Here is a 12,166-nt window from a genome sequence, read left to right on the forward strand (position 1 = left end):
GTTGATTGCAGAGTGTGTCTTGATTCTCAATTTTCCAGTTTCAGAAATGTTATTGGAAACAAACGAAGATGGGAGATTTATGGTCATAATTGTTTCATGTGGTACAATGATTATCAATTTTATTCTAATGTCACAACTCTTCTTAATGGTGAGTCTCATCTTATTTATACCGCTTGGTTACCTTGCTTTTAGCAATAATTCTCATTTAGAAATACATTAAGAATAACGTTACATATGATCACTAAATATTATTATCTTGAATTAATATTTAGTTAATAATAATTTATATTTATATTTATAAATATTTTACATGCAAGAAACATATAATTTGTACTTATATTTATTATAATTTTTTACACATAAATTAATACAGTTTATACTTACATTTTTCAAAGTTTGTATATATGAATTAATAAATTTTTTTTATTAAAGATAATTTAGTTTGTACTAGTCAAATGATGATAGCAAAAAATACTAAAAATTAAAGACCAAAAAATTTCTCTTTCATTAATGCAAGCTTTGTTTTGTACTACAGATGCTAGGAAGACTTCTTGTGGCGAAATTTTCGGAATTGTTGTAACTATTGTTGTGTTTTTGTTAGTTTTGTAATTTTGGTTGCTATTTTATGGTATTTATTCTCATACGATAAAAATTAATTTGTCATAGAACTAAACTCTATTTAAAGGTATGTCATTGTTCAATAATAAATTGCTGCATAAATGTATATAAGTTTCGTATTGCATACGATGGACTATAAAGGAGACTCATCAATTAGCACCAAATTATTTAATTCATTTTTTTATTTCTTCTTTTTGTTGGAGGGTTTGATTTTTCATGTATATAATAATGACAAGTTTTTCTTTATTTTTATATTTTTCTATTATTATTTTAATTTTTTCTTTTTTTGATCTTTTTATCATTTGTGTTTATATCATTTAAGATTTTGTATTCACCATTACTTATAAATAGAGGACCCAAGTTCCTCCAGGTATTCATTCATTCCTCACACCTCATACTTCTTAGATCCATTTTGACTTGAGCGTCGGAGTGCCTTTGCAGGTACCTCCCCCCTCATCACTCCAGTCAAGCGATCCGGCATCCGCCTGGACTCGCAAGTTTCCGATCCATCCCTCAACCCGTACCGGAGGCATTTAGTAGTACATTGGCGCCGTCTGTGGAAAACTCGCAACGTTGAGATGGAATGGCGGACGGATTCGAAGAGCGATCCCCGAGCCATCACGATAACTCCCGAACAAGGAACTCGACTCCCGAACATCAAGAAGTTACACCCCATGGAAGGATAGCAAGCGCTATTCGCCAGACCACTCCAATGCAGAACAAAGAAAGCAGCCCCGTCATCGTCGAGGCATGACACCCCAAAAACCTGGGAGAAAAAGCAGTTCAAATAATCCAAGACCTCTACTTCAGAGTACAAGAACTCGAGGGCCGAGTTGCAACCAAGGAAAAGCACAACGCCGAAAATGGAAGTCACATAACCTCCATATCAAGATCTCGCCATGAAACCAGGCACGGCAGGTCGCCAGAACGGCGACACGACAAGAGGTACAATCGCAGCGTCTCCCGTGATCACGAACACGACAGAACGCCAGAACGACGATATGGCAAGAGGTACGATCATAACATCTCACACGACCCGGCTCATCAACATGACACGGACAACGACCGACAACACCGAGAGGGCAAACGCACAAGAAGCGACCATGTGATAAAGAGAGCTACTTCCTTTACTGAAAGAATCCTGAAAACAAAACTCCCTAAAGGCTTTGACAAACCCACAGATATGAAGTACGCCACAGGAACACTTAACGGCCTTCGATAACAATAGTTGCCATTGTTAAATATGTTTTTTTTAATTTATAATTAAAAAAATCCTTGAAGAAGTCATGTTTGTTGTCTGTGTATTTTTATGTATTCCTATATACTGTTTGTAGATCTATATACTATTTGGAGATGATGATAATAGATTAAAAATGCGGAATTCAAAAAACTTAAAAGGGAGTTCGCCGAGGGTCAGGCGAACTCTATAAAATCTATAGAGTTCGCCAGGGGTTAGGCAAACTTGCCAATTTTTATAGAGTTCGCCGGGAGTCCGACAAACTTGCTTAAATGCACAAAAAAAAATCGTGTTTTGGAAATTAAAGTCCAAAAATAATGTTGGGGGAAATATAATTTTTGTAGAAAGCAATAGAATTGGTGTCATGTTTTTTGTAAGAAAAATTCTACAATATTAATTTTCATTATTATTTAGTAATTTTTTTAAGAAAAAAATTGAATTATTCCAAAATAATTGTGTTAGAGATTGAAATGTTCATTTTTTTGTCTTTCCAGAAAATACAAAAATTGAGTTGGGTTTACTCTTTTATTTACGAAATTCGGTATATTTTTCTTTCATTGATGAAAATTTTTGCAAATATAATGTAATTACTATTATAAAGTAGGGTCCATCATGTTCTTAATCCCGCAACGTCATATGAAATTTTTATTAAGCAAAACACTATATTTATAACCAAGTAATGGGTTTAGGTTTGAAAGTTGGAAATGTTTTTATGAGATTTTTGTCTCAATAGAGTATATAGGCTTACACACACGTGAGGATCAAGTTTGATTTTAATTACTTTAGTTTGTATGAAATTGATGTTTTAACTTTTAACTTTATGTAGTGAAAACTTTTCGCCAGAAACAATATTTTTCAACTTTAAATTGATTATTGTCAAACTAATTGAGGACGTACACCACCATCACGATGAGTACTTTAATTGATAATTAATATTAATTACATATTTTTTAAATAAAAGAAAAAGATTATTACATAAAAAGATGGACACAAATATACCACGCATAAGGCAAATAAATCAGCCTTTGGCAAAAATGCAAGACCAACAACTTAATATTATACTGGTAGACTAGCCAAATTAAATTGTTACATATTGGTATCTTGGATGGTAACATGCACATTTAAATTTTGGAAAAGTCTAGGGGATTAGCAGTTTTATTGAATTTTGGCCAGCATGTAACCAGCAGAAAAAGGGAAGCTATTGGATGAAATCTCACACCAATCTCACACCATCAAATCATCATTGATGGCTAATTGATGGCTAACAATCACAAAAATTGCTGGCCCCTAGCATTGCTCTTTAAATTTATTCAGTTATCAAACGACCATGTATAATAATCTACTGTATGCAAGAAAGCTGATGAGTTTAATTAATTTAAATTGGTAATTCAAGTAATATATAGGGACGTTCAGCTGGAAAATTGTGTGAAGGGTAATAATAACAACTAATAAGAACGTCTTCTTCGTTATGATGACACTTAACTCTAGCACAACCTAAAAGAGTAGTTACATTCCAAACAATTTGAACATAAGGAATGCAGCTAAATATCTTACCGTCAACACAAGAGTTGGATGGATAATGATAATTTATTTTCGTTTTTAGCCAATTAGCCACAGCTTCTGTTCCAGTAATAAATTTCGGATAACGTTCAATAATTCTGGTATATTTTTGATGATAATACTTTTTTGCAGTACAGTTTACAGCGTGTTTATTCACATAGTCACGAGCATATTTTTCTAACATCGAGTCCCACTTCAGCGGTTGGACTCTAACGCGTGCACGTGCATCGTTATGAACTTTAAGATAATCTTTTGGATTATTTTGAGCCAGTAAAAACAATGGAACTACACTTATGAAACTTATTACTACTACTGAAATTTTCCGCAACCTTTTCATTTTTTTTAAGTCTTTGATGATTGCAAAAAATTGAAGGCAAGTATTGAATGTGAATTCGTCTATATATATAACATAGTTGCAACTAGATGTACTTAAAATATATATTAAGATAAAATGTCTTTTTATAACATGTTAAGAGTAGTATAATAAATAAAAAAATTTAATGTATTTAATTTATTAAAATTATAAAAGACTTTTAAGAGAAATGTGGAGGTAGCAACGAACAAATGAAAGTAATTATAATATAATGTTAAATATTAGACCAACGGAATTAATGATGGAGACAAGAACCAATTATACAAGTAAAAACCACTGATGATGACCCTTGGCGACACTCTTTCATAATAATGTGGTGAAGCATTTCATTTGCCTCTTTAATTTGTGATTGCAATTAAAATTATATTAATTTTTCTTGTTATTAGCTTTTCAATAAATAGAATATATCGTAAATGGGTAGCTACCTTCCAATGGATCAAAACTTGGAAGCAATAAGTTTGATCGATCATATGAATACATACATATGTACAAGATCAAGATAGTGAATACATACTTTAGTATATGATTTGATTTTTTTTTTTTTTTTTGGTGACTTGTATATGATTTGATTTGTACTAATTAATTTCAGACATTCTAATCAGAAAAAACAGTCACAGTTTAAACAAAAATAAACATAAAGAAAACTGCAAGGCCAACAAGCTCAGCGTGATAGAATGTGCATACTTATATGAAATTGTAGCGAAGGAGGATGATAAAGTATTCAAAGGATAAACATAAAAGATAACGATTGAAATTAAATAAGAAAAATAAATTAAAATAAAAATTAAAAAATAGATTGAAATTAATACATACAAAAAATGATTCTATTTTTTTTTGTCTAATTTCTTGATGTAATTAAAAAAAAAAAACTCACTCAATTTAATTTGTGTATACCATGAATTCATTATAAAATTAAAAGTACTTTAATATTTTTCTAATTTTTTTATATTATGACTATAATAGTTATTAATGAAGTATTTATAACTTTTTGATAGGTTAAAATAAAAAGAATTCTAAACCCATAAATATAAAGTCTAATTAACTAAATAAATAAATTAAAATATATCAAATTAAATTAAACATTCTAAAAATATAAACTAAACTTTTAAATAATATTTGAACTTCATATTTTTCAGAAAATGCCACATCTATAAATCCCTTCTTGTGGTCTACAATGTATTTTCTCACGTACTTGCGAGCATGCGATGCAAGCTATAGGTCTCATTTTAGTGGATTAATTCCAACTTCGCACGCGTATCGTTGTGACTTGTGAACTTTAAGATAATCTTTTAGAAAGAGTTAATAGTTAAATCGTCCCTGAAAGATATCTCGATCTCCATTTTCGTTCCCGGAAGATAAAGTTAATAAAAATAGTCCCCGAAAGATAATCGAGTTGTTCACGTTCGTCCTTCCGTCATCTCCTTCGCCGAGGTGGCTAACGTTCGCTGACGTGTGACGTTAACTACCAGTGTGGCGGACAACGAAAAAGACTCAGTTTTGATTAAATGGCCTCCAAGCCTTGATGCGTCATCGTTTAGTTTCCAGAAGAGATTCAAAATGTTGCAAAGCCTCACCCCATATCATAACAACCATCTCTCTATGTTTGGCTCCAAAATGATTCGTCTCCCTCAAGCTATGCCCTAAGCCTTTCACCCTGCATTTGAACCACGCCATCAACCTTTGTCAGTGTTGGTTGACGATTAAAGCAGAAGAGGTATCGCTACTGAATACAAAGTTCATCGTCTCTTGGAGCAACATTGATTGTGGAGGAAGCCATCGTGATGGTGAGAGGTAAGGATGAAAGCTTTTTCATATTTTTTGAGTCATTCTGTGACGTGATGTCTTCCTAGTGGTATGCTGTATGTTTTTCTCTGATTTAGGGCAGGATTTGGGGTGACTAAGGATTTGTGTGACTGTTCTTAAAGAATTTAAGTGTGTCAGAATGCTTTGCTTTTGCTGACTTTGTGATGATTTTTAGTTAAGGGTGTTTCATTTTAATGATGGTTCTTTTTCGTTTGTTGCATGTTCATTTTGGATTTAGGGTATGTTTTCTTATGATTGAGAATAGCTAGTGACAATCTGTGGGCTAAGGGTATTTTCGTTTCTGTTATTGTAGATGGAAGGTCCTCTGATAACTTTTGTGTTTTACCATGGTGAATTGTTTAAAAAGAATGTTGATTGAGACATGATATATGAACCTGACAATATAGAAGTGTAGATGGGTGTTGAAAGAGACACACTTGATGTGTTCTTTGTAAGGGATTACTATAAGGAGTTAGGATACATTGAAGCTGAAAACTGTTAGTGGAAAGCTCCTGGAGTTCCCCTTTTATCCGGGTTGAGAAGCTTAGTCACAGATGCAGACTTGCTTGCAATGTGCAAGGATTGTAGGAGAAACCAACACGTGATCAATCTGTACCTTGAGAACTGTATTTTACAGCCATGTATAGTAGACAACATTGAGGAGGATGTAGTTAATGTGAAAGCAAAAAGCTTAAAACAAAAGAAATCTTTCCAAGCTAAGAAGTGTCATTCTTAACTTGCCAAGATGTCCATAACAATGCACCCTCAGTCCAACAAGCAAATCTCTCAGCCCACTAGACCAACCTCACAACCCAATTCTGAGCCCAACAAACCAACAATGAAGCCCAATTCTAAGCCCAACAAACCAATTACTAAGCTAATTCTCAGCCTATTAAACCAACCCATAAGCCCATCAAGACAACATCTCAATCCATGAAAGCTCTTTTGTAACCCATGAAACCCAACCCTCAGCCCAACAAGACCACCCATCAAGGCAATACAGTTCCACCTCAATCCAATGCATCATCTCAAACACCCAAAAACTCACAAGGGAATAAGAATAAAGAAAGTAGCAGTGGTTGCAGACTCACCAGATCTGGAAGACAAGTGAAAAAAGCTCCTATCCAGGAAGATGACAGTAACTCTTATGACTCATATGAGAGTGCTGAAGATGAACTGTACAGGCCTCCCAAAATTTTTGGAGACAATCCATATAGCAGTGACAGTGATAGTGACTCTGGCAACAGAAAAAGAAGTGCAAGAAGGGACATCAAGTCTGATGTCAGAGAGAAGCACAAGCCTCTTAAGGCCAGATTAGGGGATAAAAAATAGACATTGATGACTTTAGGTATGAGGGTTCTGAAGATAAACAAAGCTCTGACTCTGGTATGTTAATTTTCTTAGGGTTACTTGCTTATTGATTTATTTGGCAAATGTTAGAGTAGCTTATGTTTTGGATTTTTCTTGGCAGATTTAGATGACAATGATGATGACCTTGACGGTGCCTCGGATGCTGACTCATGGCATTCATAAGATTCTGATAAAGTGTTGGAGTCTGATGAGGAATCACCAGTTGTATATCCTTGGTTTAAAGAAAAAACCAAGTTTGGACTGTTGAAATTTGAGGTGAGTATGATATTTAAGTCAAAAGTTGAATTATTTATGCAAGCAACTAGGAATTATACAATCCAGTGGGGTAAAAATATTTAATTTACAAAGAATGACAAGGTTAGAGTTAGAGCTGTTTGTAAGACTGAAGATTGTCCATGGGTAGTATATTGTGCATGTAACAAATAAGACAGATCTTGGCAAATTAAAACTCTAGTTAATACTCACACCTGTCCAAGAAGGAGAAAAAATAGAGCTGCCACCTAAACCTGGACTCTTAGTAAACTAGTACTTAAGTTTAGGAAACATCCTACCATGAAGCATCGAGAGGTTTATGACTGGTTTGTCAGAAAGTATAATGTGTATTTGAATAGTACATGCATTACAAGAGTTTTAAAAGCTGCTAAAAAGGTAGTGGAAGGTGATGAGACAGTACAGTATGGGTTGGTGTGGGACTATGCTAATGAGTTACTGAATAGCAATCCTGGATCCATAATACAAGTATATGTCATCCCTATGCCTGAGGGTCCTCCCCTGTTTGATTGATTCTATATTTGTCTTGATGCCTGCAAGAGGGGGTTTAAAGGTAGGTTGTAGACCTTTAATTAGACTGGATGGAGCATTTTTGAAGACATTACATGAGGGACAAATTCTGACAGCGTGTGGACAAGATGCTAACAATAACATCTTTGTAATTGCTTATGAGATTGTTAGCATTGAAAATAAAGACAACTGAAAGTGATTTATGGAGTTACTTCACAAGAATCTAGGAGACTACAGGGAGAACAAATGGTGCTTCATCTCAGACATGCAGAAGGCAAGGATGTAATTGATTCACGATAACACACTATTAGGACTAATTTGATTTAATGATTAACATTGAAGGACCATTGGGCTCCTTAATGGTCCGGCGATGAAAAAGAAGAATTGTACGAAGTTCATGGCTGGCCAACCAATATGGTGGTTGACCTGGGAAAACACGCATGCAGCTGTCGGTTTTGGCAACTCACAGGTAACAAGTTCAATAATTAGTTATGTTCATCTTCAATCAAGCACGAAATTTTAATTAATCGTTTAATTTGTTTTGTAAAGAATTCCGTGTATGCATGCAATATCAACAATACAGGATAAGAATGACAAAAGGGCTGAAGAGTATTGTCATGACTGGTTGAAGATGGAAGCGTACATGAGGACTTATTGTTTCAACGTCAATCCAGTCAAAGGACAGGATCTATGGGAAAAAAACTCCACACCCAACTCCAGTCCCACCCCATTTAAGCCTAAATTTGGAAAACCAATAAAGGAAAGGAGAAGAGGCAAGGATGAGAAACCAATTGGATCAAAGACAAAGATGAAGAGGAAGTATAACCCCCTTAGATGCATGTGTTATGGTAAGATAGGACACAACAAAAAAAGTTGTGAAAAGAAGAAAGCTGTGAATTCTAAGGAACATGCCAGCCAGATGTAGCTGCAACTGGTAGTTGTTATCCCTGGTGCAAATGGGGCTAAGCCTGAAGTAAATTCCGTTTCTGTTGAACATGATCCAGCTCCAGGAGAAATGACACCATTGCCTGCACTTCCATCACCAAGCCAGCCTCCAACAGAGAATGACATTAGCCAATTTGAAAGCATTTCACCAACCCAAGATACACAACAGGTTGTATAATCACTACTCAACTATAAAAAATATCTGCTTTCTTTTATAATCTAAAAAATGCATCTGGGTTTAAATTATGTAGGAATAAGTCGTAGTTAGGCCACCTAAATTACAAGTCATTAAAGAAAAAGTCAGACTTAGATCCTCTCCTAAACCTACTGTAGCAGCACTAGTTGTTATCTCTGCTGAGACAATCAAAGGGATAAGTTCATCAACTGCTAAGAAGTTGACCAACTTTATGGCCTTCATGCCTACTCCAGGATTCAAGAACTCAAGGAAGACTGAGAAATAACTTTGATTCGAAAGAAATGTGTTTTGCTTGACTTTTTTTTTTGTATGGGGCTACTTTATATTTTTTGTACAGGACATGAAGTTTCGTATTAAACATTGTGGTTATCTGTGTATTTGAAAGTTGTATGTGCACTTTTATTTTGGTGTAGCCTTCTTTTTAGGTTTGTATTCTCATGCAAAACCTTATGAATTTACTGTGGTATTTATCCTTAAGACAATGTGACAATTAGCCTTCAATGACTTAAAGTAACAATGATTCTGATTAGTTTGTAACAACGATTTTGATTAGCTTTGCAATATTTAATGGATAGTTTGGTCTTAATCTTAAACAACCAAATTAAAACATCTATTCTCATTCAAGGCATGTAATTCAATACACCATGACATATCAATAGAATTTGGTTTACTTGAAAGTACATAACAAACAACAAAGGATCACATTAATGACAACTTCTAGAAACATGAAAATTATTAGCAGTTTCAAAGCTCTAACTTCAGCTTCCAAGCTACCAGTCTCCGTGCCACCTTCACCTTCCATTCATCATAGTCACTTTCAACCTGCAAATCAGTTCTATAATCTTTCTTTGTTCCACCTTCAGCCACCCCTTGATAGTCATCATCATCGACCCACTTAAAGTAATTACAGTGACTGCCCTTCTGCAAATTAAAAAATCAGAAAAGAATTGAAAAACACCCAACAACATCGATACCTTGGACATGTATGGAATAATCTATCTGGGTTCTCCGCAGTCCTAGATTTTTTTTGTCACAGCCTTCAACCCACATAAACATGATTCCTCATGAGTCTTCCTCCTGGTTCGCATTGAAGCGCTGGAACCATTACTGTCGTGCGACGGAAATGACACACCACCACTACGACCTCCATTTCCTGCCTCCATCCTCACCGCAAACCAATAATTTCAAGTTCTACCCAAGCATATGGCCCTCTGGTTATTGACCGCGACTTATTTATGATCGAAATTAGGATTAGGGTTCATCAACTAAAGGACTGATTTGAACTGTTTTAACATATTTACCTTGTCAGCAATAGCAGAGTACACCTAGGCGTCTGTCACGCTGGCAATTAACGTCACATGTCAGTGAACGTTAGCCATCTCAGTGAAGGAGATGACGGAAGGACGAACGTGAATAACTCGGTTATTTTTCGGGGACGAAAATGGAGATCGAAATATCTTTTAGGAACGATTTTGACTATTAACTTCTTTTAAAAAAATTTGAGCAAGTAATTATATATTATCTATTTACATAGATTCAAGTTTTGTGTGTAGTTCTTGCATTTAGGTGGGCTCATAAATTTTTTGTGAATTGAATTTGAGCTTACAAATAAATTTGATTATTAATGAGTTAAGTTTGAGTTTCTTAAAAAAATTACTAATAAAATATTTTAAAATAATAAATATAGATATATTACTTTTAAATTAACTTCTTAAGATAGAAAATCTTAATTTTAATTAATTTGTCTATTTTTATTATTCTAAAAAAATTTATTAATATTATTTTAGAGCTAATCTATACGAAATATAATTCCTTAGAAGTTGATTCGTCACTTACTCTTCGATTTATAAGAATAATTAAAATCCTGCTTCAATTATCTCGCTTCTCTAATAATTAACATTATATTCATTTGATTTGTTTTTGACTTCTTTAATGTGTTATATTTAAGATCAATGATAATTTACGTATAAAATTCAACTATTCAAGCACGTCAAATGTCAATACTACAGTATTTTTATATTTAATTAATAAAAGATGTTAATTTTTTCCTTCAAACACAAACATGTATTCCATTAAGAAAGAAGTTAGCTCCACTGCCCAGCTACAATCATATCATTTTTTAATTATTCGTAATATTTTTTAAAATTTATTATACATAAGATATAAAATTATACTTTTATATATTATATTAATTAATATTAGGAAGAAGGGACAAAAATATACTTAAAAGTTCATACGCTGGACAGTAATACACTTAAATTGTTTAATGAGTCACGCGTGCACAGTAATTATACACTCCGGCAGAATCACAGTTCCGGCCATCAGCGTGTGGCGTGGTTAGTGAGAGTAGACATGTGGCTCTATTTTATCTTTGCTGGCACGTTAAGAGTTAGTGTGCTGGCCATTTAGTGCCAACTCAAATAAAATGTTTTATTTTAATGTTTAATTAGGCAAAATTAACCCTGAAACGCTTCTTTCTCTTTAATCGAATTATGAACTTCAAGGTTTTGTTGGTGGTAACATAGTTTGCACGTTGAGAGAATTAGACAACCCTAGCAGAGAAGCAATGGCATTGCTCTGAAGTGGTGAGTCAATTCATCATTGGAGGAGTACTCGAAGAAGTCAACCCACACAACCACAGCGACGATCACGCACTGGAGACAGAGACGATCTAAAGGTAACATCTTTTGAACTTCCCATTGTACCTATTATGATCGAACATGCTATTTGATGTTTGTTTAGTAACTAGTTTGTGGCTGTTCGAAAAAAGTTAGGGTTTTCTGGGTTTAGTTGTGGTTATGAGGGTTTTGTGTTTCTTCGTAGATGTCAACTCACATCACACTTGTGTATCATCATGGGGGAGGTTGGAGAGAAATTCTAAAGGGGTTACAGTATACAGCGATGGTCAAGTGTCTTTAATACCTAGAGTCAATGTGGATACGCTGAACCTGTTTTTCATGGAGGGATTGTTCAAGGATTTGGGTTATATTCAGTGGAAGAAATTTTACTGGGGAAAGCCTGATGTCGGAGGTGGTGTTGCTCTTAAGCTACTTAGGCTAGATAGGGATGTGGTGAACATGTATGAGGATGCAATTAGAAATGATGATAGGGTGGTACATGTGTATTGAGAGCATACAGTAGACATTCCAACTGAGGTTGAGGTGGTTGACGTAGATGCGGAAGAGGTCCCTACCCTTGAAACAGAACCAGCCAATGTAAATGCAGAGAGTGTGAAATCACTTGAGGGAGGATAAAGAAGAGGGCACAAAAGAGTCAAAAACCA

The sequence above is a fragment of the Arachis stenosperma genome, chromosome 10 (assembly GCF_014773155.1).
Source record: "Arachis stenosperma cultivar V10309 chromosome 10, arast.V10309.gnm1.PFL2, whole genome shotgun sequence".
NCBI classification, from domain to species: Eukaryota; Viridiplantae; Streptophyta; class Magnoliopsida; order Fabales; family Fabaceae; genus Arachis; species Arachis stenosperma.